The 8,605-nt window shown below is 33.5% G+C and overlaps 1 pseudogene; it reads left to right on the forward strand.

Moving 5' to 3' along the window:
- Positions 1–1,217: 1,217 nt before the first annotated feature.
- LOC112031765 (COP9 signalosome complex subunit 8-like) lies at positions 1,218–8,605 on the forward strand (annotated as a pseudogene).

An 8,605-nucleotide genomic window follows, 5' to 3' on the forward strand; every position in this document is an offset into this window, starting at 1 on the left:
TATTGTTATTATTACATCAACTTGTGGTTTACAGGTCATGAGATACTAGCTACCAGCTTTATGGAACCCTTTTTTTAGCCTTTGGGAACTACTTACTCCAACTTTGTGGAACCTGTTTTATAATATGGGTAATTTTACAATTGCATAAATGTGATAGGTAAGTTTCTCTAACATCCTCTTAAAATTGCGTACACGCGCTTTGCATGTACAATGAAACTTTTTTTTTTTTTTTTGGTTTAGTATCATAATTTTTCATTCATCACAATTTGTAGGTATACACATTTAATATTATACATTTGGGTTTAGTGTCATAATTTTTCATTCATAACCAAATTTTCTATATCACATTTCATATAGTTCACGCATCATAGAAGGTCAAAGAGTTACTAATTCACAATATATGTAGTTAATAAAGTACGACACACATTATACAATTCAATTAAGAAAGTAGTACATAAATTTTGCACAAATGCTTCCCAATTTTGATAGGAAAACACCTGATGATTGAGAAGAATTCAGTATATGAAACAGTAAGTGTGGAAGAAGATAGTGTTAGTTAGAAATAGGATGAGAGAATGAAAAAGTAATTGAAGGAATATTATGAGTTTGGAGTTTATGGGGTGTAATGTTATTAGAATTTTTCCTTATGCATTCCACAACATTGAAAATGAGAAGAGAGAGAACAAATAAAAAGAGAAGTTTTTTACCATTTCTTATGTGATGTTGGTAGGTTTATTTTTAAAATTTTTAATTTAATTTAAATTTTTTTAAAGAAGGTGGAAATGAGATAGTCGGGGAAGCAATAAAAAGAGAAGTTTTTTACCATTTCTTATGTGATGTTGGTAGGTTTATTTTTAAAATTTTTAATTTAATTTAAATTTTTTTAAAGAAGGTGGAAATGAGATAGTCCGGGAAGCATTTTTCCATTCCTTATGTGACGTGGTAATTTTTATTTTTATTTTTTATGGAAGTTTTATTTTAAAACATGGGAATGTGATAGGTTTTTTTCCCCCCAAAGAACATGGGGTAGTGGGAACGGGGAAGTGGGAAGGTGTGTTTTTATTTATTTATTTATTTAATGAACGTTGCATAACCTCATTTTATATTTTAAGAATAAAGATAAATTAATTAAATTATGAGTATTAAAAAAAAAAAAAAAAAAAAAAAAAAAAACCAACGAGATTTCTTGGACTCGGCGGGGTTTATTTAATAAACACTCTTATTTTTATTTCGAGTTCAGAGGAAAAAAAGAAAAGAAAAGCAAAGCTGAGTGTGAGGCATGGATTTTAGTTCCCTCACAGTTACAGAGGCCTTGGCTTCCAGATCCTATGAAAAGTTCGCTCATATCTGTGACCACCTTTTGCTTCAGGCAAATTCTTCTTCTTCTTTTGTCGTTGTTGTTGTTGTTGTTGTTGTTGTTGTTGTGCGTGCCACCTGATACAGTGTTAATGTTGTTTGAACAGGCTGCTGCAGAGGGCGTTGCTTATGAGGACGATTGGCCCTACTACTCTATTCATCTTCTCGCCCACATTTACGTTGATGATATGTATGTCTTTTTTTTTTTTCTTGGAACCTAACAATACAATGTTTCATGTTGCTAACACTTGTTGGTGTTTCCCATGTTTTTTTAAGAGAGGCCTTTGCGTTTATCATTTCTTGGTTCTGCCTTTTGGTTCATTGCCACTAGCACTAAATTATGGCTTTTCATAATATCCGGTAAAAACTTAGGTACAGTTACTTAGGATTACTACATTAATTAAACTCAATGTTAATTATTAGCATTGATATACAATATGCTAGTATGGATGCGAAAGCGAAAGCATAAAGTATATAACATATTAACACACAAGGGTTACGTGGTTCAACTTAATAGTCTACATTCACAAGGAAAATCTTAAAGAAGTACATCAATAATATACCTGAGTGTATTACAAATCTTATGTTATAATGAACCATAACATGTGTATATATAGTAAACTAAACCCTAGACTAATAGATTTCTAGTATAAGTAGGAGACTTAGCTTGCACACAAAGTAGAATTAGATTTGGGCCTATGTTAATGAGCTAATATATCTCTAACACTAAAAAATATATAACACTGTTTATACTTAGTTGGTCAATGCAACCATATGTTTGAATTTAATTGAAGAGCCTAATGTACTGCATCTAAGAAACTGTGCCTAAGTTTTGACCTTTTATATCGTAAATGTGTTGTTTTCCTAACTGGGTGTTTTGAGTAAGCCATGTTTTGCAACAACAATAGGTTTTGGTGTTTGTGGTGTTGTTGTTCTATGAGTTGGATTTTATGGGATTCACCTATTTCATATGTGGATTGGGTATATTGCAGTGACAGTGCTCGGTTTCTCTGGAAATTGATAGCTTCTGCAATTAAGGAGAGTCAGCTAGAAGTGGATGCAATTTAGAAAATTGGTCAGAAGCTATGGAAGCGGGATTATGGTGGTGTGCATGAGGCTATTCGTGGGTTTGATTGGAGTCAAGAAGTTCAGTGTCTTGTTGCTGCATTCTCAGGCAAGTCTTTTAAAATTACATCTTACACAATACTACATTACCACTATTTATTATATACATATATCTTTGTTTCTTTTAACTCCTTTTGAATGTACTGTGGATCAATACCTTTTGGTGCGTATCTAAGTTACCAATAAAAAAATTTATTATTATTACAACAGAGCTAGGAATTCATCATTTAGATGGTGGATGAGTGATAGCAAGACTTATGTTCAAATTAATGTTTTCATACATATATATATATATATATATTTTTTGCTTTTGGTAGTTGGGGGGAATCAGCATTTTTTTATTGTTGCTGATGTCAAATATAACATAGGAGAGGGAGACATTGTTTTAATGATGAGAGGCTTTTTTTGCTTTAAAGTGTGAACACAAGGATGATAGACAATCATTTTCATTTTCTTCTTTTTGTTTTGTTTTCTCATCGCTTCTCAATTGCATAGTTTAAGAAGTATGAAATTCTCAAAATTATAGGGCTAATGGACAGAGGAGTTGTTAATGGACCTTGTTCTTGGGAGTTTGGAAGGGTTGAATCATGAGGGAACATTGTTATTTTTTCCTTGAGGTTGTGGTGGCATCAAGTTCGTGGCTCCAAGATCACCTCAAGAGGCTTGCTTTGGGGTTTTGTACAGCATGGCTTGGATTTGTGTTTAAGGGTTGGCCGCATGTAGATTTCGGCAAGGTGATGCTGCATGGTTTGGCATGACGACATTTGATTTTTATTTTTTATTTTTTTCTTCAAAATCTTATCTTTTATTGCTGGGTATATAAGTTTTTGAATTTATTGGGTAAATCTTAGATTTTATCACTGGGTGTTGAGTTTTTGAATTTTTTGGGAAAATCTTAGATTTATATTGCTAAGTGTTACTGGCTTAGATTGGGGTTGAAATCGTGCTATTAATTGGTATTTGAGAGATTTTTTAAACATAAATTTTAGACCTTTTTTATATAAAAAAAATGTTAATGAACTTTTAGTATTTGTTTTTGTATAAAAAAAAAAGGTTTTTTTTTTATTGCCAACGGCAGATTTTTAATGGTATTGGATGGGAAGGACCTTGCTAACAATAAATGTGAACATTTAGGACTGACATTACAAAAAATGAACTTTAGGGATGAGAATGACAATTGACACAAACTTATAGGGTATAATTTGGATTTTAGCCTACAGTATTTGTACTCAAGGGATGAGATTGAAGTTGGTATTTTATGGAACATCATTAATTAAAAGAATAATATTTCAGCATATTTCACTGACAACAATGAGAAACACTTTGTTCTTTGAGCAGAGTTTGGTATTATGAATTTAAGCTGTACCTCTTAAAGAAGTAGAAATTTTGTTGATAAAGAATTTGATTGATTTGGATGATTGGGTGCTTTAACTAATGCTAAATTGTCAATTTAAACAGTAAGGCAAGGGTCTTACTTGGTTTGTGAAAGAAGGAAGCTCATGTGTTGCCTTAGCAGTCAAACATGGATTTCCAATTCAGGCCAGGAAGAAAAATGGAAATTTGTTTCATTGTTGACAGTGAGCTCATGTCTTTTTTATTTTGTTGTGTATGGACTGCTTATGCAGGTATTAGGAACCACTAAAGTGACCTTTAGTCTTAAAGCCCTATCTCTGGTGAGAGACAAAGCTTCTCTGTGCCCTGGGGAACACTGGTGCCTTGGGAGATTTAATTGTGCTTGTTATCTTATCTCCTGGAAATAACTTATAAGAATAAAAATTCCTGGAATTGAGACTCTATTAGGTGCTAGAGTCTCAATTAACACTTTGCTATGTGTTCTTGCTGAATTAAATCCCAAAGTTACCTCAAGTAATCATGTCTTCTGTCTATATTATTCTTCAATGGAAGTTACAACTATCAAGCTTAAAGCCTCACTAATAGAGTGACGAGTAACCTATTTTCCACGTATCAGTTTAGATTAACCTTCAACTTCATGGTATTGATGGTCCCAATCTTTTTCTTTTACATATATATTGTTTTAAAAATAAAATCTAGTAACAACATTACTGGCTACTCAACCTACTTAAATATGTAGTTCACCAGCTTCCTAATAATAGTCAACTTCTTAGTAAACTCCTTGGCGAGTTCCTACAGTACTGAAACTTGCTCTTTCATCTTTAAAGAATAAAATTGTATGATCTTGTGACTGTCTATAATTGTGATTGAATTTTTGGCTTGCTGGATGAGACAGTTGGTTACCTTAGTGGAAAAATGTGGAAAGCTGTTCCTTTATGTTTTATGTGGTGTTTTTGGAGAGAACGAAATGCTCAGATTTTTAGGGCTGTGAAACAGCTGTTGTGAAGCTCAAATTTCAGTTTTCTGAGACCATTTTATCATTGTTTGGAAAATTCTCTCACTTTTTTTGAGTTTTGTTGTAGTTCACTGAACTCCTATATTTCAGGAACTAGTCTGTGTTTTCCTTCTTGTCTATTTCATATGTGCTGTTATGTTCTAATAAATAATTATTTATAAAAGAATATTGTTGGATGGTTTCCCTTTTTTCTTTTGGTTTTTGATGGTTTGATAAAAATGAAGTAAGTAAGGCTGCTCTTGATTTAGTGAGGCAAAACATTTCAACTTAGATCTACATGTTCATTCCTTCTCTTTCCTTGTTATCTTTTGGGGCCTGTGTAGTAGTAATCATATTTATCTCCCCAATCTCCACCTAGTTTTCCTCCCAATGTTGGGTAAATAGAAAATGTTGGCTTGGCTTCTGCCCTTCCCTTTCTCTTCTATACCAAACGAGAGAACTCTCCATCCAAATGGCACTCTCTCCTCTCAAAAGTGTGGGTGGAAGGTGATGTTATGGGTTTAAAACACATTGGATGCTTGTGTTACTTACCAACAAAAAAAAATCATGGTTTGGACTGCATAAAAATTATAAGACCCTGTTGGAGACCAGCCAAGAGTAGGGGTTTTGAGGTTCGAAGTTATCATCACTCCTTATCCTCACCTAATGGGATGCCGTTGCCTTGGAATATGTTGATGTGATCGAAGGTCCCTCTTAGGGTTGCAGGTTGCCTTTTTTTCTTGGACTGCTGCTCTAGGGAAGATTTTATCCACTGACAATCTTCGGAAGAGAGGTATTAGAGTTTTGGATCGGTGTTGCATGTGTAAAAGGGATGGGGAGTCTGTGGACCACCTTCTTCTTCATTGTCCAATAGCTTACGAGCTGTGGACAATGGTGTTTTGTTTCTTTGGAATTGAATGGATTATGCCAAAGAGGGTTATCGATATGTTTGCAGCTTGGTAGGGTTCTTTTGGAAGGCATAGAAATATAACCTTTTGGAAGGTTGTGCCACATTGCATCTTGTGGTGTCTTTGGCATGAACGGAATGCTAGAAGTTTTGAGGGATGTGAACGGTCTATCCTTGACATTAAAGCCTTCTTCTTTTGTACACTATTAGGTTGGAGTGTCGCTTTTCATTCTTCTCCTTATTTTTCTCTTTTAGATTTGTTCAAATATTGTAATTTGAGAGTTTGATTGTTCCTCACCCTTAGTACACCCCCAGTGTACTTGGTTTTTGTTTTTTAATAAATCTTTTTGTTACTTATCAATATATATTTATATAAAAGATATTAGAGCTCTCAGGACTTCAACATTATAAAAACTTTAAGCAAATTTAATAATCACCTTGTATATGTATTACACCAACCAGTTCTTGTCCTCATAATTAATAATTTTTCTCTGTTTGACAATTGTGAATATATTGTTGAAATGAGATCTAAAGCCTTGAAAAGATTGGCATAGGATAATTTGAAGGGAACTGCAACATGTTACATCCCTGAAATTCGGTCCAAGTTCAATTTTTTACATATAAAAGGTTGTAATTTTTCCTTCCATCCGTATGTCGTTAGAGATGTTGCAATATTGCATGCCTGACCTTGTAGTTTTGCGGTTGTGTGTTAATGATTTTTTATTTTTGATAAGTTGTTAAGTGGGTAAATGACAATCAGCTAAGCCATATAATGGATTCTGTCATTACAGAATTCTATTGAATTCTGTAAATCTGTTTTCATATTTAAAGCACTACCTAATGTATATAGAATTACCAATCTTACTTCTTTGGTCAATATGAAATCTTGAGATCCATACTTGAATGATAATTGTTTTCTGCAAAAGGGAAGTTTCTAATTTTCAAAAATTAAGGTGGTTCTTTGAAATAGAATTAGAATGAGGTTAGTATATGTTATTTTTTAAAATTTTATTTACCTTATAGTTTGAAATTGATTTCTCCCAAAAATTTTGGGATTAAAGTTTTTTGTTGTTGCTGCTGCTGTTTTGAAATTGATTTAGTTGAAGATTTTTTGAATATTTTTTTGCACAATTATTTTCATTTCTTGGTATAAAAAAACTTGGGGTCTTAAACCCATGACCTCACCCCCACCTGATTGTTACAAGGGGAATATACAATTTTAGATACAATTCTTTGGCCTGTACAATTATTTCTACAGTTGAATAACCAATAGGCACAAAGATGGGCATGGATTATATAATAAGAGGCATTCTTGAAGAATTCACTGTTTGCTTTGTTTGTTATATGTATTAAATTTTCTTGAGGGTACTTGTCATTTCTTATTGATGAATAGTTATATTCCATGTTTTTTGACTATTACCTTCTTCGAGTTGATTGGCACCATGACACTTCAGCTCACCAACTTATTAGTAACTTTCTTCTGAACCTTTTGCAGAGCTTTACACAAAGAGGATGTTTCAACTGCTGCTTTCTGCTTATTCTACAATAACCATCCAAGACACTGCTCTCTTTCTGGGAATGAATGAGGATGATGCCACTAATTGTAAGTATCTTATTTTCCATGTTTGACTTAAACAGATATAGCTGCCTTCTTAAATCAATGTATGAACATCTTTCCTTTATTATAATCCTTTCTGATTTAAGCATGTCTATCTTCCAGATAGTAATCTTATTGTTGTGCTGCACAATTAAAAAATACAAAGATAAATAACTGTCCAAAGGGGACTTATACAGCCAGAACCTCAAATAAATAGATGACTTCATACACTCGTAACGTACAGTCCCCCTCTATTTCAAATTTTGTTAGGTTCCTGTGTTGCTTAACTGCACACAAAATCTTTATAAAGCCTTTTGTGAAAGGTCTCACATTGTCTTTCTGAGCCTCATAGCATGTTGGCTGATAATGTGTATGTTTTTTTTATTGTAGTTTAGGTCCCATCTTTGCGGTTGCTCGGTGGAAAAAAAAACTGTCAGCAATGCCTGATTAGCCAATTCTAATTCCTGAGAACTTATGCCGGATCATTCAGGTAAAAGAACTAAGGAAGCCCTTAGAGAAAAATGAAGTTCCATGATTGTTCAAAGATACTAATAGTTGATGTATAAATCCCATCATGGCCTGCTAATTATGTTGTTTCCGATACCATTGGTATGATTTGTGGACATTCATTATGGTTCTGCAGAAGAAAAGTTTTTAATTTAAAATCTTGTATTAGAAAAATAGTTAGCGACCTAGATATAATGCCATCGGTTGTGCAATGCTTAATTTCAGTTGTTCCCTTGCAACTATTGTTAAATTGTTGTCAGCTAGAATTGCTGATGCAGGCCCATTGCTTGCAGTTCCATTGGCTTGTTGACAAGGTAGAATTGGCTGTCATCTAGAAGTAATGCATGTTAGATATATTGTCAGATCCTTGATTTTCCATTGCTAAAGGGCTCTTGGTTGGCATATGCAGATGTCCTACAGCAAGGTTGGGTTGTGGACCCTGCTTCTCAAATGCTTACTGTGAAGAAGCAGACTATTGTGACAGAGCAAAAACTGGATGCAACTAAATTGCAGCGGTTGATAGAATATGTCTTCCACCTTGAGCATTAATCAAGTTTTGGAGAAAGTATGAGCTATGAATGCCTTTTGCTGAAACTTGATGCTTTTTGGTTCAGAATTGTCTCGTATATACAATATACTATATACTATCGCATACTTGAAAGTTGAAACTGTTCTAGTAATATATATCTCAGTGAAATTATTGGAGGTACAGGCATGTTTCATTGGATTTAATGTCGTTACTTGAGTATGATGAATATTGGAAATT

Source organism: Quercus suber, unplaced genomic scaffold (assembly GCF_002906115.3).
Source record: "Quercus suber isolate HL8 unplaced genomic scaffold, Cork oak 2.0 scaffold_107, whole genome shotgun sequence".
Lineage (NCBI taxonomy): Eukaryota > Viridiplantae > Streptophyta > Magnoliopsida > Fagales > Fagaceae > Quercus > Quercus suber.